The sequence below is a fragment of the Rhipicephalus sanguineus genome, chromosome 6 (genome assembly GCF_013339695.2).
Source record: "Rhipicephalus sanguineus isolate Rsan-2018 chromosome 6, BIME_Rsan_1.4, whole genome shotgun sequence".
Lineage (NCBI taxonomy): Eukaryota > Metazoa > Arthropoda > Arachnida > Ixodida > Ixodidae > Rhipicephalus > Rhipicephalus sanguineus.
In genome coordinates, this window is record NC_051181.1 from 170,466,471 (window position 1) to 170,492,620 (window position 26,150).

Here is a 26,150-nt window from a genome sequence, read left to right on the forward strand (position 1 = left end):
GTACATTCGCACACCGATTCTATGCTGAGATAGCTTACCGGTAACAAATACATTTTTTCTCTTTTAAACTCGGAATAATTCGAGTCCGAAAATCATTCTCTCTACCTCCATCGATCTCTCGAGGATGCAACCTGTGGATCCCTTCTGGTTTAACCTCAAATCCCTCGACGTCATGCGCTTCGCGTCCTTTGTGTGCGCGTTACTGTGGACTTCTGCACCAGTCGATAAATGATGCAAAGCCTTCCATGCTGGGCACTGTATACAGTTGTTTTTACATCGCGTCGTTTTAATATCTTCGAGTGAACTTGCGCTTCGCTGCTCTTCCTTTTTGCTTTACTTTAATTTCCTGGAGGTTTTCCTTGGATGAACGGCCGCAATGGTGATGAAGCTCTCAACGCCGTTGAGATTCGCTTGGCGCACTTTAATTCACTCAAGTCGACCGCTATAGCGACGACGCGCGCTAAGAAAGCGCCTTACGTTTGATTACAATTTATTCGCCATGGTTCACATTTGATTTACCTTATGCCATCACTTATTGTGCCCCGCTTTACGCTTTCTACATGGTTATCGGCACCGTTCGTGCTCACGCCGTTGGACGCCGGATTTTTTTTTTTCGCGAGCCATAGGGAGCATGCGCCCCCGGTGGCTCACATTCGATATGTGGCTTTTCTTCTCTTTTTCACAATATGGCACGTTATCTTCAAGAGCCCATATGGACAGCCAGCAGGCACTTCTCGATCCCTTCGTGGCCTGCTCGTAAGAGACACGAAGAGGCATCGGCCGGGAATCCAAAAGCAAGAAAAAAACTCGCGCAAGGTAATCACTGGCTGCCAAAGAATGCATCGCCACCGCTGAACGAGAGGCATCAGGGTGAAGCAAGCTCCTGCGACCACAATGTGCGATCGGCGCTGATCACTCTGGCGTCTTCTGTCCAAGTTCCCACAGGCACGTCACCTCTCTTTCACTGCTTTGGCCAGCCAGTGTTGCTGGCATCTTTCAGCTGGATTGTCCTCACTCGATTTGGAAATACAGCCTATAAATCAGTCTTCATGGAAGGTTCGTTCCTTTGGTGGAAATAAACCGATTCGATCTACGTGGCCGCACCATCTGTTTGGCGCTCCCTGTGAATGATAGGAGGCGATCGATGGTGGCCGCCCCTCGATCGTTTGTCTCTGCGGTTGCTGGCATCTGTTGTTTGTACACGCGGCCGTAAACTCTGGGGTGACCGAATAAGGTGTGTTGAAAAAGTATCGAACCTTTCGTACGTAAACCAATGACGTGCGAATGCTTCCTTCGGCGGAGATGGAGGCAGAACCTGAATGAGGAATACCATTCAGCAAGCGCGGACATCGGTTAAACAGGGCAGTCGCAGCACAGGCCGAGAACTTGCGAACGAGATCGGACATGTATATCCAATTTTGTTCGAGGATGTGGGCTTGCGTCCCCAAAATTCGTACCAACACTGTTAACAATGTAACAGAAGTTTGGTGAGCATTGCCAGGCTACTTACTACTCCCCTGGCTCCGTGTGGCTGTTTCCCAAGCTAAAAATGGCGCTGAAAGTTACCCCATTTGAGTCAGGACATCACGAGCAAGGCCCGGCTGATCACCATATCTAAGGATACGTTGCAGAAGTGATTCCAACAATGGCGGGGGAGCTGACCTTGACGGCAATCAGGGTTTATCAATGAATGTATTTCTGCTGAGCAAAGGGTGGATACTTTTTGAACACGCCTCGTATGTGAGCTGCTTCCGAGGATTCTTTCGCAGCTAGCAACGGTATGTAGCACTGAAATGGAATCGCAGAGATGTGGACGTGGTATAGAGTTTACTAAAACGACATGTGTGACGTATTCCCGACAACGAGGATAAGGCCTTGCGAAAGAGCAAGTGCTTCATCATGCTTAATGTGGTGAGAGTTAGCCTGTGTATGGCCATCGGTAGAGTGCACTGATCCGCGCTTTGAGGAGGTAGTGAAGTACACTCATCAAGTGATCACCGCGTAATATTTTGATACAGCCAGACAAGCCAATGCAATGCAAGGCTAGGCAATGTACAGCCGGACAAGTGGTGCGGTGACAGCTCCTATTGACAGCCTTAATGTAGGATATGTTGCGCAAAGAACGGACAAACACAGGAAAAAATTATGTAGGCAGAAAGAGCGCTCTTTCTGCATACATAGTTTTTTTCCCTGTGCTTGTTCCTTCTTTGCGCAACATATCCTACAATAAGACATGCCCCAAATCGCCCAGCAAGAAGTTCTTCTAAGATTCCTATTTACCGAGATGGAAGATCTCTGCGCCTGGGCTGGCCGCACTCAGGAAGCGAGCAGCCCAGGCGACGCTTCCTTAGTTCGGCGTCCTATAGAGAAGTTCCTTCCAGGTCAGCTAAGTCACAACTGCCTATGCCATTATAAGGTGGCGACCGAATAACCTTACAGAGCGTACTCGGAAACCGAGCAAACGCATCAGAGAGTGCTTTAACAGTGCCAGTTTGCCAGTGCTGACCACGACGCGTGTACGGCATTTCCGCACGGTGCACCGGCGCTGATAAAACACCCTAATAAACAGCCCGATGTAGAAGAAATATAACTTCACTATTATTGCGATAGATATTATATTTACACTCTCGGCTGATTTTTACCGCCGCTGTCGCCGTCATGCCCCGGATATGTATATATATGTATATATATAAAGAAAGCACAAAGAAAAATAAAGCAGAAGAAAAAATGCGAAGCACCCGACCGGGGATTCGAACCATCGACCCCTTGCTCCCCAGCCTGCTGCATGAGACAACTGAACCATGCCCCATTTTTTTTTTCTTTATTACCTAGCTTTGGTACACAACACAACCACGCCGGCGAATTAACGGCGAGCTATTTATATACACCATTTACCGTTGGTGGCTAGCAAATCTCGGAGGAGCTTGAGCATGTTTTCTATCATGTAACGCTCCTAATTTTCGTTCAATTTTAAAGCTAGCGTCGAGACGCGCACGACAAAGTGGCCCTTTTTGGCATAGAGTTTCCTAAAATTAACTAGAGGGGACTCCGGCGCTACGATCGTTCAGCCACCATGGGAATGATGGGTAGTACACGGATTTACCTAATCTTCGTGCTTGCGGGCTTCGAACGCACTTGTGGCTTTGTTTATTGTTGTGTTTTGGTTTTCTTTCGGATAAAAGAATGAATCGTTGTGAACTGCGTGACCAGATTTGAATTGATGAGCCTAAAAAATTTATTGTAAAGAAGTTAAAATACTGCACAATTAGGATATCCTAACGATGCACTGCCTCAAGATACGGAATAATGCCAGTCCGCATTGTGATCATTTTATACGTCTTGAAAATACTAAACAAAAACATAAGCAAGCGAATATGATGCATGGAAATGCATGAGAAACATTCCGCGGATTTGTCTAATCTGCTGACTCATACGTATAAAGGAATCGCATATTGGAGCATTTGCGGCGGGTAACGCGCAACGCGCACTGCTGTTCTCTTGGATCAATGTTAATAAAATGTTTACTAGTTCCGTTATTTCACAGAATGATAATTATCAATGGGAGCAACACGTGCTTAAAACTGGACGCTGTAGCTTTATATTTCAATGATTCTATGGACGCTGTATCTTTATATTTCAAGACGCGTTAGACAAATGCATAGCTATAGTGCCCCGCGGTAATCTGCTGTCGTCGGTGCCTCGCATGCAAAACGAAAAAAGTAATAAAATTACATTGCTAATAGTAGACGCTTCACGTGCCGTTGAGGATGTGTGTGGCTGACTGTAGAGGCTGCGCAACGTGAGCGTACCGTACGTTTCTACACATATGAGAGCTTAATTATCAAGTCCCTTGCTGACGCACCACACGGGACCAGGTGCACTGCTCGACACCGTTAGATTGATTTATACAGGGTGTCTCAAGAAATGTGTCCAGTATTCTTTAAAAATCACAGAAAGGTGGTATCTGCGTGCTACCTGTGGCGTTACCTTTACTGTGGGAGAGGGCATTTTGAGGTGCGTACAAACATTAATTACGGCAGTAATTATAGAAATTAAGAAAAATAACTTTTTAACCAGCGGAAATAAGTGGTCGAGTCAAATGGGCGAATGGAACCCCTTCCTGAGAATAGCCCATAGCCGCTTTGAAATTTTTGAAAGGCGGCCACTGGTAATCACTGCGGAGCGATGAAATCTGGCTAATTTCGCTGGCGATACCGAAACCTACGCACCAAAAAGCGCGTCTGCCATTCACTGCGGGAACGCCCTCAGTGACGACACTGTTTCCCTCGCACGGGGACAGGGGGATAAGCGTTGCCACGAAACGAAGTATCTAGATCAACGGATAACGGCGCTCGCTTATCCACCCCCCCCCCCCCCGTGCGAGGGAAACAGTGTCGTCCCGGAGGGCGTTTCCGCAGTGAATGGCAGACGCGCTTTTTGGTGCGTAGGTTTCGGTATCGCCAGCGAAATTAGCCAGATTTCATCGCTCCGCGGTGATTACCAGTAGCCGCCTTTCAGAAATTTCAAAGCGGCTCTGGGCTATTCTCAGGAAGGGCTTCCGTTCACCCATTTGACTCGACCACTTATTTCCACTGGTTAAAAAGTTAATTTTCTTAATTTCTATAATTACTGCCGTAATTAATGTTTGTACGCATCTCAAGATGCCCTCTCCCATTCGTTCTGATGCGCGAAGTACCGATGAGCTTTGTCACACTGGCGAATAATGCGGACTCGAACTGGTTTCCTCTGTCGGTTGTAATCGATGATGGCACGCCAAAGCGACAGAGCCAGTGACTGACGAAAGCGCGGGCAACAGTTTCGGCTGTGATGTCTGGCATCGGAATAGCCTCTGCCCAACGCGTGAAACGGTCAACGCAAGTTAGCAAGTACATTTGGCCCTGACAGGGTGGCAACGGCCCGACGATGTCCACGTGTATGTGGTCGAATCGAGCATCTGGCCCGGGAAACGTCTCCAACGGTGTCACGGTGTGACGCTGTACCTTGGAGCGCTGGCATGCGAGACACTCACGAGTCCATTGTCGGGAATCGCGGTTGATGCCGGGCCATACGAAACGTGCCGTGAGGAGCTTCTGCGTAGTCCCGATTCCCGGGTGTGACATCTCGTGTAGCGATGCGAATACCTCGCGACGGAAGTGCGCGGGCACAAATGGTCGTGGCTTGCTTGTAGACGTGTCGCAGCAAAGCCCTTCTGTACCTGGCAAGGGTAACCACTGCAGGTTTAGTGACGTCGACGTTTGTTGTAGGCGGCGCAATTCGTCGTCATCCCGTTGAGCAGCCGCCATTTTGTTGAGATCTATTCCTGTGGGACAGGTTATGGCGCTGATCGGGTTGCGCGAAAGGGCATCGGCGACAGCGTTGTCGACTCCTTTGATGTGGCGGATGTCCGTGGTAAATTCAGATATGTATGACATCTGCCGCAGTTCACGGGCTGTATGGGCGCCCCCCTCAGCATTCAGTGACCGCAAGGCATACATGAGAGGCTTGTGGTCCGTCAAGACAAAGAATTCGGTACCTTCTAAGTAATGCCGGAAGCGCCGGATTGTCGCGTAGACGGCCAGCAGTTCGCGCCCGAAGGTGCTATACCGCTGTTCGGTGGATGTCAGTTTCCGGGAAAAGAAAGCGATTGGTCGCCATACTCCTTTGATGAGTTGTTGAAGTGCGGCACCCACAGCTACGTTCGATGCGTCGACCATGACGCACTGCGGAACTCCCGGTTGCGGGTAAGCGCGGCGTCGGCAAGACGTCTCTTTATCTCACAAACGGATTTTTGCGTGCAGAATATGTTGTGCTGATGAACAACTGAAGCGACGACTTAAGCTATGACAAATTAAAAAAAATCACAGCATATCCACGTGGTGAATGGTGATGAGTGGGGCGAAGCGAACACGCGCTGCAGCACGGCGATGGCATTGGCGCGAGCGTGGTCCTTCTTGATGGAAGATATTGTGATTAGATTGTTTGAGAACCACAATCTGTTGCACACACCGCAACTATGGCTGAAACTGTTATCAAGGAAGTCTCGCTGGAAGCGCGCGTCGGCGCCTTCGGGCAGAGCCCGCCTGATGCGTTTTGCAGCCACTTCACGTGCTCGCATAGCCTCGGGCTCTGCCTGCCGGTACGCGCGCTTTCTCGCCGCTTCACGGTCCTTCACATTTTGAAGATCCGATTCGCGCCGCAGCCATGCAGCTTGTCGAGCAGCTTCGGCCTCGCAGGCTCGAACGGCGGGGTCTTCTCGCCGCAGCCCTGCAGCTTGCCGAGCAGCTTCGGCCTCGCGGGCTCGAACGGCGGGGTCTTCTCGCCACAGCCGTGCAGCTTGTCGAGCAGCTTCGGCTTCGCGGGCTCGAACGGCGGAATCTGCTTCGCGGCGTCGACGTGCAGCTTCGGCCTCGCGGGCTCTCACCTCAGGATTCTGTCTGCGAGCGCGCGCTGCCGCCGCCTTCCGTGCCCTCCGTTCCGCAGCCTTGTCTTCCATCTGGCGACTCCGAGATAAAGAGAAAGCGTGCCAAGAGGGAGCCTCATGGCGCGTTACTTCTGAAACGTCGTCTTCTTCTTCTACTGCATACCAGAACGCGCGCAGCAAAGAAGAAAGAATGCCACACAAGCGAACACGCACGAGAGTCTCACTCGTCAACGTCGTCTTCTTCTTCTACTGCATACCAGAACGCGCGCTTCTCACGAGCTAGAGGTGGCTATACTACAACGCTACAAACGGAGGATTGACAGACCCACGGCATAAGGAGCTTCGCCCCTAAAATTCACCGGCGATTACGATACTGCCTAATTCGCTGAGCGCAGCCTCGTGTTCGGGCAACGCCAACTATGTTTGAAGTTTTGACTATCCGCAGTTGTAGCAATGTAACATTCGTTACATATTGCCACAGAAACTGCCAGCGCTCGAGTGCTACGCACACTATATACTCTGTGCATTGCAGCTGTCGCGAACCAAGTGAAACGCCCACAGCCCGGTTACGACGAGTGAAGCCAGCCGCAGTGCACGTGCCAGCCCTGCATGCGCACGAGCGACAGAGGAAGAAAGTGAGGTTAGAGGCCAGTATCTCGTGATATCGACAGACTCCGCGTTCGCTCTCTTTCGTCCTCGTTCGCGCTATCGGTTACGCCGCCGACGCCAATGGCGATGCCGCTCAACGCAGGAACGGACGCCTAAGAGCTGCGCTCTAATTGTCTTGAACCCCGTAGTGAATGGTCTTGAGAACACAAAAATGATACTGAGAATACAAAGCAATCCCGACACAGTCAGTCAGTGAACGCTTTCGCACAAACTTAATCCCCAATAAAAAAACGGGTAATTTCTTGGTTGCCTACATATTGGTACCCTTCGACATGCCTGCTTATAAAAGTGCCGAGAAAAGATTGTACGCAGTTTTGATTTATCAGTAAAGGGTTTTACTAAAAGTTCGACCACCAATGAGCAACTCCATTACTCGTCCAGATTCATAAGCGCAGCTTCGCACAAGGTGTAGTGGTAGCAAATGGTATTTGCTACCATCTCAGAATTACTTTCGACCATCTTAAATTGAACTCACTGGCATATAATTAAAGCTTGCCGTGATAGCGTTAGCCTACTGTCTCCTGTGTGGCGCATGTTTTAACAAAGTAAAGCCTAACCCCACGCATTGCTTGAATCGATTTTACGCGACGCAATCAACGAGTCAACGAAAAAGGTCGCCTACGCGACCTTTTTCGCTTCGAGCCAAGTTACGAGGTGGATCGATGTCTTTGTGTAAATTGAAAAATAAATCTAGGGTCTTCCACTTACAGATCTTCATTATGATATCGCGGGCACCTAAGAGACTAAAGTTACACTAAATTCTTTAATTCGGAAGTTGGACTCCTCTCTCTCTCTCTCTCTCTCTCTCTCTCTCTCTATATATATATATATATATATATATATATATATATGGAGAGTGAGAGAGAATTGTGGAAGAGCAAGTCGGGCCCCCGCCCCCTCCGGTAAAATGAAAACTCTCCGCCTATGTCCGCAAGCGTATTTTTGCTTTCGTAATACCGCATCCACCAACAGGTGTAGAGCAGCAACAACGCTGGTAGCGATATTGTTTGTGACGCATCGTGTGAAGACGATGAACTATATAATCGCACAATTGATTGAGGACATAAAACTGCTGTGATTTTTCATATTTTACTTATCTGCTGGCGTAAAGCGTTCGCTGGGAATATATTCACTAACGTGCAATATTTTACCATTTCTTCTTCGAGAGAACCTGAGCCGCCAGGAAACGTCTCAGACGTGTTCTAGAGGCACAAAGCGCCACAGGTTATCACTGCTATTCACACTATTGCCACTTCTCGCTCTGCTTACCTCCAGATCTGTAACAATAAGAATACTTTAAGGTGACCTAAACAAAGGAAAATCAATATATTTAAGTCAAATAGCAAGGTGGTTCCATATTAAACAATCAAAGTGAATAAGTATACAGGGCGTTTCACGTAAGTTGAACGAAATATGAAAAAAAAACAAGTGGTTAACTGCCGCTGAATGAAACCAAAGGTATTTGGTGTACCGTCATGTGGTGCTCGTTATGCCATGCTTTGTCATAAGCTTAACTGGTTAATTAAATAAAGTCAATTATGCGACATCTTTAATATCCACTTTAGGGCCAACTGCGCTTCGACACATCGTAGAGCGCATTTAAAAACGACCGATCCATTTATTTTTTTTTTTTTTTGACAGCGTACATGCTGCGTGGTGAATATTTTCGGGCTTTTAAAGAAAGCCCGCGAAATATGAAATAAAACTACGTTCGCAGACAGTTAAAAAATAAGAATAAAGCAGAGAACGTATTTTAGCAGCAGGTTACAAAAGACATATTACAATAAACAGACGGGAGAAAAAGATGGCTCAAAGCTTGCACTAAGCGGTGCAAAGCTCGATACACAGCGAAGCTGATCGGTCTCATGCTTATTTATTCTGTACCTATAGGCAGAACTGGCAGTAGCGAGGCTTGAACTTGACTTGAACTATAGCTTTAGCGAGGTTGAACTTGTCTTGAACTTGGCTGTAACGTTGCTGAACTTTTGCTTTAACTTGGCTTGAACTGTTGCTCGAACTTGGCTGTAGCGGGGATGAACGTTGCTGTTACGGCGCATGAGACCGATCAGCTTATGGCTAGGACCAGTCTTCGTCTTTCGAGTAGACTAGCAGACGGCATCGGGCGCAAGCTTCCATCGTCGTTGGCGTAGGCCTTCCATCGCTTCGGGGTCTTCTCGAAGCCGCCGTTGCCTTTCCCGTTACCTATAGTATTCTCTCGTTGTACGTACTCGTCGCTTCGCAGCCATTTGTTGGGCAACTGTTGCCTTCTTCATTTTTAGGGGACCAGTGGTGAGTAGGGGAATGTACTCAATTTCTGTGGCACATACCCGTTTATGATGGTGATAGTCTTTTGGTTCGTCGGAGAAGGAAGGATTTGCAAAACAGCTTCGCTGTTAAAACTATGCAGAGGACTAGGTGGGATGCAAACGGAGGAAAGCAAAGAAAGCACTTGTGCTAACAATCAAATTATTATTAAAAGAACTCCTCTAACAATTTAACAAGGAGAACAAAGACGCAGTACGTCAAAACATTCCCTCTTACGTAAATGCTTGTTCTATTGCATCTAACGTCGGCACCGATAGAGGGACGGTTGTTAGAATATCCTTTGCATGTAAGTCAATCTCATCGTACTTACGCAAGTCAAGCTTACATCCACGAGATCTTTCAAATCGCTGATGTGTGAAAGCTGCGAGACGCAAAGCAGCCCCATTCTTGCATTTTTGAGACTTTGCAAAGAAACACCACGCAAGACAAACTCGATAGCGACAGTATAGCGGCATCAGAATTTGTGCGAAAGACGCCGCACGCATTGGAGTACGCAGCGGAGTGCAGTGGCTATGAACAAGTGTCATGACATCACCACAACTAAAAAGAAAGAAAACATCTAGGAAAAAAAGGGTAGGCTGCGCGTAGACGTTCGCAGGCTTGTTTTTGTCGAGATGGCTCGAGCGCCATCACGTGACTCTTCTCCATTAATAGGGACGCCTAAACCTCATCACCTGTGCTCGCTGGAGCGCTCTGGCGGAAATATACAAGAATGTAACTGTCGTTAGTTTTATTGAGGTGGCTTAGTGTTAGTGGCAGCAATATCAGCTTGAGAACCGAAATTCCGGTCGACGTTTATTGTTTCGCATGGTGGTGCTTTTATAGTAGTATCTTGTATCTTAAGATACACGATACATTGCTGAATGTATCGGAAATACAGATACTCGTTTTGCGAGACGTATCGCGATACAGATACAAGATACCCAGAGTATCTAAGATAGTATCTAAGATACATGTATCTTCGATACTGCCCAGCACTGGGCTATACCACCGCGGCGGACGGGTAGGAAAGGATCGACAAACGGGATATTAGACAGTTATAGTTTAGCGGGCTTAACGGAATAGCGGGCTTACCGGAATAACGGGACCGAAATGCGCATGCGCAGTACCGTACGTGACCCGTAGCGTTTACCGTACGCACGCTATTTTTCAGATTTAGCGTTAGCGTGTTTGCGTGGTTAACGTAGTGTACGTAAAACATGGCGGCGGTTTTCGACGCCCGCTTCGAACTGAATTTAGCGTTGATGTGGACGGATCCACTTCTTTCGTAGCAAACGACTGTGCGAAATTGCTTCGCTTGCCTTCAGGTAGCTTCGACGACACGGTATTACGGATAACTTAGCGTAGTTTTTGAGATCGCTTCCCATTTCGAACGTCCCTAGGCCTATCTAGAAGATCGGTGTAAACAAGTCTGTAACATGAAAATTTTCGCTTTTGGTGCTTAGTTCATATTTATTTACTTTTATTTTCACTAAAAAAAGGAGTAATATTGCTGTGTGCGGGGATACAGGCAAGCATTCTCGGTTTTGTTCTTTTCACTTTTTTTAACGCATTCACCCTTCGCTAGGTGGCGCCACCGTCCCGGCTTGGGCACGTAAACGCTATCCCGCTAAACTAAAACACGCTTTCCGCAACCAACGTTTGCGGCACGGTAACGCTATTCCCTTAACCCCCGCTATCACGCTAACGCTAAACTAAAACTGTCTATTGCTAAAGCAACTCACGCAACGCGTTCTAAGACGGAGCTTGTTGAACGCTGCTGGACAAGTGGACATAGCTTTGACCTAAACAATGCGATGACGCTTGCTCGCGAACGAAGTTAGGGGGCGACAGAAAACTGCGAGTCGGAGTTAACCTCTTACAATCAGTTCCAGAAAGGTTTTGTAAAAAGATTGTATTCACGGTATTTCTGGCTCTCAACCTTTTGCGCTCTGCTGCTTTCTAGCCGCCTCTCAAACACGATTAGCTCGGAGCCTCGAACGAAGGAGACTTGAAACTTGGCGTCCTAATGATTGACCGGTTCACCGAGAGCAGAGTTAGCAGCTCAAGTGACCAAAAGGATCTATATTTCAAAAAAAAAAAAAAATGGACGTGAACTTAGTCTTAGCGACTTTCCCTCCCAAACTGCGAGGGGAGCGGTGTTGTGGAAAGGCGAAAGGTGGAGAGGAAATGGGAAAGTAACTGTAACGCTATTTCCCGTTACAGTTAATGTGTAAAAAGTAACAGTGTTACAGTTACAAGTTCCTCTAAGTTAAAAGTAACTAGTTACAGTTACAAGTCACTGAAAAAAGTAACTAGCTACCGGTAACGCGTTTCTAATAACTAGTTACTGCCCAAGACTGCAATTAATGCGGCTTCAAGTTCCCGTGCCAACTTTCGGTGACGTCAGAGATATTGAAGGGGTCTGCTAAGACCCACATAATTGCTTATTAATTGGTACAAATGAGTTATATTGTAGAAGAAGCCAGAGAATAAAATATGGGTGGTCTTCATTGTCAGACTTGAAGTGAATCAGTGTGACTAGAAAATGAAGGAAAAAACAAGGTTATAATCAGTGACGTAACATCGACGCGGCTTCGGCGCGAAACTCAAAAATAAAACTTTTCATTTGTCCATTTCCCGCGTCTACGAGTGCTTGCAGAGGTGTTACAGTGTTCAGGTATCCAGGTGATTATTTGATTTTAATTGACAAGTCACTCGCTGTACAAAGAAGTGAGTACATTCTAAACGTGTTTAAAGAAAAAGGGATGGGACTAGAATTCACTTGCGAGATGCCTTGCTCTCATAATTCGCTGTTTCTTGATACATGCTTTAAAGTTTCACTGCGGAGCATGTTTGCGGGCAGTACAGCCCGCGTTCAGCGAAATATGTGTTTAATTTCGCGTCGGCGCATTCGAATATTGTTAAACGAGGAATTGTGATGTCATCATTATACCGGGTGTCCCAGCTATCTTTAGCCAAGGGTTAAAAAATACAATATTAGAGGCAGGCGAGTAAAATCAGTTGCAAATTGCTGACAGCCACGTTGCGCGCTACAGACAATTTTTTGTTTTGTAATTAACTAATTTGTTAATTAGGACGATTTAACTAAATTGCTAAATATTGACTTTAGGCAAGAATTGCTGCTTGCAAAGTTCGAGAGCGTCCTCGAAAACCCCAACTGCATTATTTGCGATAAAGAAAGTCTCACGTATACCATTTTTTCCAAGCTGCAAAGAAAGCCCGCGAAATACAAAAAGAACCACGTGACTAGCGCGCTCGCGCGCCGCGAGAATGCTGCCCTCAGCCGAGGTTTGAGCGAACGAAATCACCTGCGGCCGAGACTCGCTGGCTCCGTTGCAGCGGTAGGCCTATAAGTGGGCGGTGGTTTCTTGGCCCGTTGCCAGCCAGCTGCGCGCGTGACGGTGCAAGTTGTAGCGAGCGCGGGCCAAGAAACCACCTTTAACTTATCGGCCTACCGCTGCAATGGAGACGCTGAGTCGCGGCCGCAGCTGATTTCGTTCGCCCAAACCATGGCTGAGGGCAGCATCCTCGCGGCGCGCGAGCGCGCTAGTCACGTGGTTCTTTTTGTATTTCGCGGGCTTTCTTTGCAGCTTGGAAAAAATGGTATACGTGAGACTTTCTTTATCGCAAATAATGCAGTTGGGGTTTTCGAGGACGCTCTCGAACTTTGCAAGCAGCAATTCTTGCCTAAAGTCAATATTTAGCAATTTAGTTAAATCGTCCTAATTAACAAATTAGTTAATTACAAAACAAAAAATTGTCTGTAGTGCGCAAGGTGGCTGTCAGCAATTTGCAAGTCATTTCACTCGCCTGCCTCTAATATTGTATTTTTTAACCCTTGGCTAAAGATAGCTGGGACACCCTGTATACACACAGCATTGGGAAAAAACTTGCGCACATAAAATGAGCAGTAGTTTCCAGCTGCAAAGTGGTCAAAGAGGCGGGATATCCTGCGTATCGCAGTATCGGTTTGCGAAAATCTCTTCGCATGGCAAAGAAAGATTAACACGGACGTCCTCAATGTGGGAATCGAGCGCGCCCACCCGTTAAACCTGTTTAAACCTGTTTAGACGACATGGAAAGGGTTTAACCTTCACCCATGAACTTCCTAACAATGACACCTTGCAATTTTTAGATCTTAACATGCTTTTAAGGGGGCAGCATATTTGCTGGAAGTACTCTCCGCGAGCCCAAAAGCAGCTTTTACCCTTTAATTCTGCTCATAGTAAGGTTGTAAAACGAGCTATTGCCTCACAATGCCTTGAATCGGTGCTGGCAAAGTCCTGCGTTCACTTGGCTCAGGATAGTTTTAATAGCCAGATTGAGCGCCTACAGGCGGCTGGGTTCCCCTGCTCGAACTTGACTGCTGTGTCCGAAACCCTCCTTCAGAAACTGAAGGGGAAGAAGAGGCCTGGTTCTGCTCGTGCAGAAAAAAGGCCGGAAGTGGTGCCGTATGTGCACAAAGTGGCACACAATTTAAAAAATGTGGCAAATAGGTACAATGTACCTATAGTTTTTTCAGCGCCGCATAAACTGGCTGGGCTATGCCCTCGCATTTCGGGACCACTTAAAAAACCGACGTGCGGAAAAAAGCACGTCCGGCCCTACGTCACATGCGCCGTAGGCGTCGTGTACGAAATCCCACTCACTTGTGGCAAGGTTTATATCGGACAAACTGGTCGTTGCGTCAACGATCGAGCACGGGAACACGAGCGCTCTGTTAAGAATAATTTGACTTTTCATCTGCCTACGCATTGTAGGACCTGTGCCTGTGAGCCAGTGCTGTCTAGCATTCGAATTCTGGGCAGAAGTGGGAATGCGCTGGCGAGGGAACTAATGGAGGCTTATCACATTAAAAAGAAAGACCGTGAATGTATCAGTGACACTTCTGTTGTCCTGCGCAGTAAGGAAAGACTGTTCTTAGACACTTGGTTATAATGCGAATATGTTTTGTTATCCCGATCCTGTTTAGCATTGTCGACTGTCATGTGCATTGCGCCTGCGCACGCCACTCGGCTGTGTATATATGTAGGAAGACGTTTCTGAATAAAGCTTAGTTGCGAGTAGCGCCTGTCCTGTACTTCAGTGTTCCTTCCTAGTCCCTGTCGATTTTCGCGCTAGCCAATTTTGAAGATTATGAACCAACTAGCCCAACAACGTATAGTCTTAACATCTATTTTCTCCCCGATAAAATGCGTCAGGGCATTAGCTGCAGTGAAGAGTCAAGTATGAAACTGAAACCTGCTACAAACGGCCTCCTACCAAGGGTGTCAAGTACGGTATCATCATCATTAAATGGTGACGGAGAACATTGCTTGCAAGCTTGAGAACATTCACATTGGGCACGACTAAGACTCGTGTGTGATGTATTTGTTCCCAATCAGGTGCAAACAATGACGTGTTGCTTTTATTACAAAGGCTAACACGTGAAAGGAAAGGTATATATGCGCTAAAGACGGCTACAAATGATGCATTATATATATATATATATCCAGACCTCCAAATACTAGCTTGCACACAACCACGATGAGGTCCATGTAGATTGTTTAGGTAACAGCCTTTGAATAAGCATGCCATCAAGGAGTATTCAGGAGCGAATTAAGGCCATGAAAACTGGATCACTGATTGCAATGAACTGCAATAGAACTTCCCGATTCTATGAAGGCAAACTGTACTTCTCCCCTTTTCTAATTGTCAATATAGGAGCTCATCAGTTTCACCTAGCCGGTATCACTACCTTATAGGGCCCTGCAACACTTTTTGAGCATGGTCAGAAAGCGCTGCCAATCGGTAGTCGAGGCTCCCGAGAACATGAAAGCCAAATATTTTAGTGCAGCACGTGGCCTGGACTATACAATAAATTCTCAAAGCCACCTAAAAATTGCTCCCTCTTCTCTCGACAAATGATGTGTTAGTCCACAAATCATAGCGTGTTTGTCCACAGTTCTACCTTTGGCTGATTTGAGCATGGTGCACTTTTTTTGTAACTGTGGGCGCCGCAAAAGGCCACCACGTGTGCAGTGAAAAGCCGCGCGTTTGAAAAAAAAAAAGTGCTCATGTTGACGAGGCATCTCCTTCCCCCCCTGCTTAGCTTCCATCGCATTCGTCAGGGCGAGAGAAGAGAGAAAACAATCACAGCGTGCGTCAAATTTTTGCGCCGGTCGATTCGTGAGGCAATAAGCTGCTTGAATGAAGCCATTACATCGCTACTTGCAAAAGTCTTTCAGAGCCCCTTTAAGGGTACTTTTCATTTTGAGCACGTGAATATTGTCTGCATGCTGTATTTACAGAAAGAACTATAGTACAAACCGGCGTAAGCGTAAAGTTGCACTGCACAATCAAGGTTAAAACATCATTTCTATGGCAGTTTTGCTGAGTTCCAAATCGATTCATAATAAAATGGAGGTCACCACATACCTGAGGGACGTATAATCAAGGTTCTACTGCAATCAGTTTAGCCGACAAACTACTTTTTATACTTAATTTCATTATTCCAAGTTCATTTGATTAGGTTTAACACCAAAACATCTCTTAGTACGTCAATGTGCCGTCCCGTATATCAAAACATTACTGATATTCGTGGCACTGTGTTGTGGTGAGACTTTATGCGCTTCCTAAATGTGATCTTGAGTTTTATTTTCCATACAATGTCGTATATCTTCAGTGATAAAAACTGTTTAGGCACAAGCAAACATCTCAAGTTTCGTGATGTCATGGAAGCTGGTGTATGAATGTAAGAGCATCACCATGAAACAGTCGCTTATGAATTTTCACCAATTTCCAAAGCATTTAGAGCGAGAGTGGATATCTCTGTAATAAAAAGCAATACTTCAGTACCACAGCTCTAGTTATTATTTTCTATTTATCTAACTGAACCTTTCATGTGCTGATGGTTGCAGCTGAGCTGCTGCAAATACTCCATAAAGATAATTGGAAAACTCTGTAACATGTTGACACTCAACAACGAAATAGGAAAAATACTCTTATTTACCTTTTCCGATCCCCATCTTGCAGGCGCGTGATGAAGCCAGTCCTTAATGGCACTCTCAACAACAAAGTTGTTACACTTATGAAGTGATGTTACTGCATCTGTAATTATAAAGCACGTGCAAAACATCTAGCCTAAGAATCTTGTCCTCTCTGCATTGGAAAATGTATTTTTCAGGAGACTGAAATGAAAATTTTGCAAAGGCAGCTATTAAAAAGTCCTGCACACTAACGAGTATAGTTGTTATAGACGATCACACATCTTACCTACAATGCATTTAGAAAGATTAAGACCTTCGAAGGCGTTCTTTCCTTTTCGCCCGTTCTATGAGAATGTTGCTGCCAGTTTGTCAGAAAGCACAGTTCTCAACACCCTCCGTGCAGATGATTCGGGGTTGGGCCCTCCAATGCTTGCCAGTTGTTGAACCTGCAAGTAAAGGTTACTAAATATATCAAATGTAGGAAACAGTTTCAGAAGCTGTGTCTTAAAGTTCATGTGCACAAGAGAAACTGGTAGAGGTGTGTGAATATTCGAACTTTCGAATAATTTTCGAATCGCGATTGCTATTCGATTCGCACCAGAATTTTACTAATCGCAGTAATTGAACTTCCAGAAAACAAATAGTCAACATCCGATTGGCAGTGGACCCTTCTGATTTTCAGTATGCTTCATCACATTACGCATATGCGTCACAGCAAAGCTGCTCATGTAGCCAGCTATATTTACGCAGAAACCGCTTGCTCTTTGAAACCGAAACTGCAACTGGGCACTATAAAGCAGTCTCCAAATACACAACTGTCACGTGCTCGAGCTAACGAGCTTTGTAGCCGTGATAAGTGGGCCGTTAACTACTTATTGCAATAGAAAAAGAAAACATTCAAAACTTTTGTGTTAGTGCTCCTTTAAAGTGCGCATCTTGGTAAATTCACACGGGCACCTGGCATTTCGCTGCCATCGAAATGTGACCTCCACAGCTACAGACTGTACCAATGTCTACGGGCTAGCCAAGAACCATAACCACTGCGCCATTGTGGCAGCCTTTGAAATAACATACTCATCGGTGCAAAGCCTTTATATAAAGCCTTTTAATTTCAAAGCAGTGCCTGCCTTATAATGATTTTTAAGTTTCCTGTGGAACAAGACAGTGCTGGTAACCACTGAAGTATTTTACATGCAAGAGCATACAGAAGGTTAGGCTAGAATACAGGTACTCCGGAAGCAGAGCAATAGATTACCACAGCCTCCCTGATTGATCCAGTCAGAGTTTGGTCGAATTTCCCGAGTTCATCATGGTTGTCAAACCGGCCCACTATTACTGCAGGACCCTTGTCAGTGTCTTTCGTAGTGTGCCGTGTTGTCATTGCTGCTAACAACTCGCCGTGCTGCTGCTGAACAATCCGGAGTACTGACAGTCGTGTCAGCACCTCATGCTGAAATTCTGCACATAAAGAAATTCTAAGTTATGCACTGCAAATACCATATTTATTCGCATGATGATGGCATTCCTGAACTCTGTCAACAAAATTTAATTTTTTGTCACCCACATAATCACACCCAAAACTTACCGACGCATCTGCTGACCTGTGGACCATGTCACATCGAAAAGTGATGTCACATTTTTTTGCACATACCTTCAGTGTAATGAACAGTGCAGTGTACTCTTAATAAATCAAGCTTTTTCGCAAATTCCAGCAAATATGAAATCTTTGGTTTCAACAAATATGAAACATATTCTAAAACCACTCAAATCAAACTGGACCCGCCACAGTGGTCTAGTGGAGTTACGGCGCTTTACTTTACTGGAGTTAGGGTCGCTAGATCAAATCTTAACCACGGCGGCGAAAATGCTTGAGGCCTGTGTACTTAGACTTAGGTGCACATGAAAAAGCCCCAGGAGGTCAAAATTTCCGGAACCCTCCACTACGACGTCCCTTATAATCCCATCATGGTTTTGGCATGTCTATCCTTAACAATTACTATATAATTCAAACTGGTTCATTGCATAAGTCGATTGGACTTTTTTTTACCACGCTTAAAAAGACCCATGAACGTAATTTACAAAAACAATTATTGTGTGCTATTGTAAGCAAAGATGCCTTTATACTCTTCACATGGCCTAGTGGCAGGACAGTGATATTTTGAAGTAATCACCTTTCTGAGTTCACTTCAAATTAAAATATCACAAGAACAAGCTATTTGAAAATTTTTCATTGAAACGAAATTGCGCACCCCACAATGTTCTGTTGTGCACATCACCTACCTTCTTCAGGTAGAAGCTTCCCAGAGTGTGACCTAGGCCCACTTGCACGAGAACGAGACACTGGGGGAAAAGTGGTACTCAAGTTACAAACATGCAGTGCCAGCCTGCAGCAAACGTCATACTGCAGTTTGTGGAAATCCAATAGTAGAAAATGAAAGCGAAATGTTCTAAAGCCAACATTTTACACATGTTCAATTTAAAGTGGCAAGCAAATATAACTTTACAGGATATTTACCAACTATATCAACTTTAAGACACTTGGTGTAGTTAACAAAATTTGGGCCGCTATGCACTTGTGGAGCGACTCAAGGAGTGAAGCTGGTGACCTTACCCTCTTTCTCATTCTCACTTCTCTTTCCCCTCTCCCTTCATTTCCTTTTCCTCCCACTCACTTGCTATACTATATTCAGCCACATTATAAGTGCTATTACGGGACTCCTCGCACTACGTCACTCATGTATAAGTTATTTTTTCTGAAGCAGTGTGAAGAACTGGCATAGCTTTTTGGTAAAACACCTGGCTGCCATGCAAACGACCTGGACTTAATTCCTTCTACCCACAATTTTTTTTTCCGTGGTGCATACCCATCATGCACAGGGGCTTTTCCCAAAGCAACATCAAGCACTTGCTTGCCTTCGTGGTAGAACACCTGCTTGCCACGCAGATAGCCTGGGTTCAATTCCTAGTTGAACCCAAGAATTTTTTTTAGTGGTGCATACTCTTTCAGCTTCTATTGTGCCGTGCAGTAACATCATCGCTAGGTGAAGTTTTTCAGTCAACGAATTACACCTTACGCTCGATTTATCCAGCTCCACTGTTAATAACTAGAAGTCTACTCAAGTGAGAATCGATATGGTAAATAAGCACCTTGTTCCTTTGCAGTCGCATGTCCACAAGCAGCCTCTTGTGTGTTAACCTCAGAACTTGAATCCTCGTTCGCTGGTGTGAGAAAAAAATTATTATTGGTTACGGGGGTTTATATCACAGAAAAGCACACAGACCTTGAGTAATGCTGCAACTGCAGGCATTGTTTTGATTCTAGGCGCTGATTGCTGAGCATGAAGCTAATGCACAAGCAACAAAAAAGATTGTCACATTCTGGCTTCACCAGAATGTAATTACCAGGAAATCAAACTATCAACTCGTGTTTAACAGCGCCATGCTTTTGAGAAGTGCTCATAGCACCGTAAAATTTTGAAGTTTTTACCAGTATCTGAACGTGTCTAACAAGCTGAGCTCTCAATCAATTTAATAGATTTGTTGCTACTATTCCAAAACTACAATTGTACCCATTTTCCAACAGCAATATGCTGCACAAGATATATATTGAGTTTATGCATTCTGCAGATTTGCCATACATCAATATCTGCAGGAGCTCCATACTATATAGGTGCCTCAATTCTACATGACATTAGACAAGTGCCCCCGTGTACTTAGTTTTAGGTGCACGTTACAAGAATCCCAGGTGGTTGCAATTTCCCGAACCCTCCGCTATAACGTCCCTCATAATCATAGCATGGTTGTGAGACGTTAAACCCCAGATATTATTATTAGACAAGTGCCAACAAAAGTCATGCTGCCATAAAGCTCTCTGGAACACTCATCATCAGCACATGTACTAGATATCAATTTATGAACTGTTACACATCAACATACTCCATGGTTCGTATAACAGCTCATTGGGTTTTCGTTTTAGTCACCTGTTAGGTGCAGGTTCGTAAACTAGTGTGAACGTTTTGCAATACACGTAGGCAAGTTACCACACAATCAACAAAACTTATCTCAAGGGTTCACCTAAGTGCAGACACAAGATTGCTGTTCTTCATGCACCAGTGCTATAATAACATGAACAGTTACATATTTCACAGTTTTGCAAGTACATTGGGTGTACATGCTGCTGCTAGCATAGTAATATTTGTTGTTGGGAGAGTCAATTTGAGGACTAAAACTGCGCTGAAAAAACAGGACAAAGACTAGAAAAACAGGATTTGCGCAAACAGGACTTCCTCGTCTTTGTCCTGTTTTTTTGGAGCACTATTAGTCCTCAAAATGAATCTTAACCAACTTGCCCGACTCGGTGCTGTACTTCAGTGGGAGAGTTACTTGAAGACCATGAGTTGCACTGTTTTGAAACGAGAACATAGGAATGAAGAAAGGAAGAAAATGGGTACCATTGCCTTGCTTCCTACTCCCTTTCTTTTGAGTCCATTTATTCTTTGCACAATATGGCGCTCGACTGCTGACCCAAAGGTCGCGGGATCGAATCCCGGCCGCGGCGGCTGCATTTTCGGTGGAGGCGAAAATGTTTGAGGCCCGTGTGCTTAGATTTAGGTGCACGTTAAAGAACCCCAGGTGGTCGAAATTTCCGGAGCCCTCCACTACGGCGTCTCTCATAATCATATCGTGGTTTTGAGACGTTAAACCCCAGATATTATTATTATTATTATTCTTTGCACAAGTATGCATTCCTTAGTATAGTGCTAACAAGGTATCGTTCCATTTCTGGTCAGCATCAGGTCTACAGTGACAGCTTAGAAGACAGCAGCAAGCCCCTATCTTTAGAACCGTGTAATGCGTATGGTGTATGCCACATGGTGTATGCATGATGTGATAGCACCTTGCATCCACAAGAGAAGATGAAAGAAAACAAAGATGTCATTTTCTAACTTCCGTCATGCTCAAATCTGCAAAAAGCTGAACATAGCTTACACTAAGCATGCGAAAAAGTGTGTGCTTGTTGGCAGACCATACAGAAACCTGGTTTAGACCGCAATGTAGCCTGCATTCTATTTGCCTCTGATGCTGTCTTTGCTAGGTTACATGTTTTGCCATCTATGACAAGCATTGCAACACACTCTGAACATTAATTTTTTTATACTTCAATGTGCTATCCAGCTCCAAAGACAAAAAAATTACACCATCTCCCGCTAAAGGGGACCATGAGGCGATGCGAAGCCGCAGCACTTGCACGATCGCGTTCCGTTGGCGTTCGTTGGGCATGCTACCGACCTCGCGTCGTGGAACACGAAGAGGGACGCTACGCGCGTCGTATCTTCCATCTAGCCTGGCCGTTAATTCTCACAGGGCGAGCGGGGAACGCGGTCGACAGGCGGGCGAGAGAGAAGCAGCGTAGGAGAGGAGAGAGAAGGGGAGGAGACGCGCATGCGCTCGAGCTCATCGCGGTGTTGCGCAGGAGAGAATTTCGGCATGTCTAGCCCGCGTTTCAGAGGAAGAGTGGAGAGGGGTATGGGAGAGGGGGAGGGGAGAGGGGAAGTGGAGAGGGGAAGGGGAGAGGGAAAGGGGAGAGGGAAAGGGGGGAAAGTGGAGAGGGGGAGAGGAGAGGGAAAGTGGAGAGGGTGAGTGGAGAGGAGGTGTGTGGAGAAGGTATGCGCATGCGCAGTAAGGGTGGTCACGCCGCACACCACCACCACCACCACCACCACCACCGGATTGAGCTCCGCCTTAAGATACTTCGCATCTAAAAAAAGCCGCGACACATACCTGAGGAGTCCTCCGAGATATCACCTCCTGTGCAAGAGAAGAGAAAGAACTTACTTAACTGTCTAAAACAAGGCCACTACATGCTACTTAAGATATAAGTGTGAGGCTGCACCTGCTTGAATGTCGTCTTCGTGACCCTCTGTAAAGAAAAACAGTCAGGTTTTGTTATCAAACAAAGTTATCTGACCTCAAGATATTTCTGAGCCAAGGCCCCCACTGGCTTAATGAGGATACCACAACAATGCCACATGGAAACTCTGTTTATTGATGACAATGATACAGCTCTCTAATTTGCACGATGAATGAAATGATCATTAAAATTGATTATTCTGGATATGCAACAAGTAGAAAAAAACTGAACAATGCGGAAATTTCGCATGCCCTTAAACATAATTCATGATTATTATTCCGTCCACGTATGAGAAAAAATAACATTCCTCAAAGCAGCGAAATACTGTAAACAAGGTCACCTTGGCTTTTTGCAGTCCCTGGAAAATCAGATGGTGGCCTTGGTGCATCACATAGTTCTTCGTCAACGTAACGAGCTGGCTTTTGGATTTTCCTCTTCTTGAGTCCTTGCTCTAGGTTGAAATCGGACGAGTACTCTGCCAGTGGGACATTTCTGCGGCCGTCTTCGTAGTTGTCTGCAGATTAATTAACGGCAAATTATGTATTCTTTTTTCATTTTTTACATTCAAATAAGAGACATTTAGTTTAGCTTACTGAAGGTTCTCTTGATTACAGCCGGATATTTTCTTCCAATTTTTCCTTGGCTGATGGTAGTTTCTTATTGCTGTCTGGGACCCAGGACCAGGAGGCCAAAAACAGAGTTTGCCAACAACCCACGTTGCAGGCACGAGCTCACAAGTCTTCTCATCCAAAAATTCCACGATGTGGTACTTCATCTGAAAATTGCTGTGGTTTCAAGCGCAAGGCTGGTGCGGAGGTCATATAAAGCAAAGCAAAACACAGTGCTGCTTGTACCTACTACAATCAAATACAAGCCACCTGCAAGACTCCATAGCTAAAAAAATAAGTCAACTAAATGGAATGATCCTGTAGCAATGCTCAATAGGTGCTCCGTACTTTTGTCTTGTGCACTGTTTGATATTAAATACATATAGGTAGCCACAGGGTCCACTTCCCTTTATAGTAGTGAGAACGAACCAAAAAACAGACACACTCGTCTGGTGTAACCCTCAAGACCTGAACAGAACATCCCTGTAGCCATGCAACCATAATTCTCGAGTACAAACTCGTAAGAAATAACAAATATCAGTACAACGAAAAAACTCTGGACGCATTTAGGAAGCTAGATAGTGAACAAATAGCTACGCAGATTGTGCACAAACATCAAATCAAGAAAAGCACGTGATACAAAAATGCTTTCACATGGAAGGCACAGCACTCTTTCAGAGCAATGGAAACAATTCAGATCAAACAAAAATTTGAAGAAAAAAACTAGGCTGTATGCAACAGCGGCAGAACTACAAATTTATCATTGTACGGCAGTCTGACAAGTTTCCTTTTTACATTCTGAACTGGCCAACACTTGACAGAAGAAAGTTTGCTGACAACAGCAATCCCCAGTCTTGTAGAGTCCACTGGGTAGCTGTACAATGGTTCAGACTGGCAGAACAACCTGCCAAATACACACAATTGCCTGTCCGACACTCTGTGAGCAAAGGCTTCCACAACGACGACATCGTCCTCAATCTGGCAGCAATTGTCAGATGATTTGAGGCTTAATATGAAGGACTCAAACTTCACCACATCATATTTAGGATATTGACCACCACTTGGGAGATTCCCTTCTGTACTTTCTCCCAAGAGAGTGAACTGGCTTGGTTTACCAACGCAAACATTTGTCTGATGCTTGTGCATATGATTTTCTTCCAAGCGGTTATAAAGCTGGCTGAGAGGACAGCCAGGTTTGCGCAAAAGTCTTTTGATAGACTGCATGGTGCTTTCAAATGGGAAGGAAGAAAATGCATCCAAGGTGCCATACAAACGTGCATCATTCGCAAGGTGCAACAAGCAGTGTACATTATAAGACACCTCCTCTTCCCCATAGAGCCGTGCAAATCCCTTCACGAAGTGCTTGAGGAGAGTTTCTGCATAAGATGCCTGACCCTGACAAAGTGATCGTGTACTCAAAATAGTAACTGCTACATGAAGTGTCATAAAGTTTGAGTAGAGTGCCTCTGAAAGCACACTTTTTAGGATCACGGGTCCACTGTAGTGAAGAAGAACCCTAAATTCGGTCGCTTTCCAGCGATCTTTGTCCTCGAACGTCCTTTGTTTCCTGGCAAACTCACAAGGCACACGCTTTTCCAATGCAACGTTTCTTGCACCAATTTCTTTACGATCTGTTGGACCTAGTCTAACTGTTAAAGGCCCTGACAGCCATGCGTTCACCAACTTTCTGACAACTCCCAGGTATACTAAATGCATGGGATCTAAGAGCACACTACTGATCGAGTCAATAGGCAGTTCCATTAACAATGATACACCTTGGTGGTGCTCAAAGTCTGTTTGACTTCGGAATGACTGATCCGTTCGCAATGTAGCTGTTGCAGCAGGAAAAAAGAACTTTTCGTTATAGCTGCCTTCCACGGCCCACTTTGGGCAGCCTGAATAACCACTGTGTCCTTTAGTTTTAAATACAAACGCTCGAGCTGGGGCATCACATATGAAATTCCTTACCTCAATTTGAAGATATTTCTCTTCAACTGAAATCCCATTTGAAAGCAGGTGCTTGAGCTCATCAACAAAAGGCTTCAAGAAAGCGTTGGCACAACCAGGCTTTGATGGGCCAACAAATGCGCCCACAATGAATGGACTCATGGCATGTTTATGTCCAATACAATCAATATATGCCAAACACTGAATTGGCCAAGTTGTTCACGTGAGCTCTTTGACAGAGGCAACCCATCGATGTTGAACGATAGGCTGACTTTTTGAGCGCTGGGTAGATTACTAAGTAAGCCGCTTAAACCTTTTGCTAGTCCAAAATGGCAGTACTGCCCAGGGGGAAGTGAAGTTACACCAGCAGCAGCAACAGTTGCACGTGGTGTTTGGAGCAAGGTTCTAGCGTCCTTTGGAAGCGCTGCAAAACAGCTGTGGGCTTTCAGAACAGTCAACAGTGACGTGAGGGCTCGCTGGGTAATGTTATTCTCAACAGCCCATCTGACCAACTCTGAGGGGAAATGGTCAATAACAGTAGAGCTTGCACTATGAGAATTGCACTCTGTCTCTTCCAGAGAGTCTGGCAGCTGATCGTCACGTAGTGGATTGGTGGAGCACCACACACTGTCCCGTAGCTCATGTTCATCGTCACTAGTTTCTATAACGCCTCGGCTTTCAGAAGCGGGCTCGGTCCTGCTGGGTAAATTCGAGCTGCTGACAGGCGTATATCCACGAGTGGAGTCCGGAGCTGAAGCTGTTTCGAGTGAAATATCGGCCGAATGCTCTGCTATTACACTTGAGCTTGACGGTCGGCCGAAAATTGCCGCGACTTCAAGACGAGCTCTGTTGCGAGCATGGCGCTTACTCCAACTCAGCTTTGGCATGCTGAGAAAGAGACAACAAGCAAACGCACACAACTAAACAAATAAAACCAGAACTACAGCTGCGACATACCACGACAAACAAAGCTAACAAATGCACAGTACCACAAAGGACATGCTAAACTAAGCTTATCAAGGTTACTCTGGCAGCTACAAACCATTACATCAAGGAAACGAAGCAGAAGTAATGATGGCGATTTCACCGAGGCATGCAGAGATAAGGAACTGTGCGTTTAGGAAAACGCGACTGCGAAAAGAAACAAAAACCTTTATTCACGCATTACACAACGGCCTTATTCACTAAAGGAAAGCATAAGAGAAAGTACTTTAGCTGGCCAATGGCCCAATGCCGGGGCGGCCGGGGTCTACTGTTCTTGTTCAGCACCCAACAGCGGTCAAGGTACATACAGAGAA

At 45.6% G+C, this 26,150-nt stretch overlaps 1 long non-coding RNA gene across 1 annotated transcript; it reads right to left on the minus strand.

Annotated features, from left to right (window-relative positions):
- Nucleotides 1-17,770: 17,770 nt before the first annotated feature.
- Nucleotides 17,771-22,308, minus strand: LOC125758816 (uncharacterized). Its single transcript, XR_007416444.1, has 5 exons — nucleotides 22,280-22,308; nucleotides 22,168-22,194; nucleotides 19,534-19,605; nucleotides 18,667-18,726; nucleotides 17,771-17,844 (listed from the first exon to the last, which is right to left on the minus strand). It is a non-coding gene; the product is annotated as an uncharacterized LOC125758816 (long non-coding RNA).
- Between the last annotated feature and the right edge of the window lie 3,842 nt (nucleotides 22,309-26,150).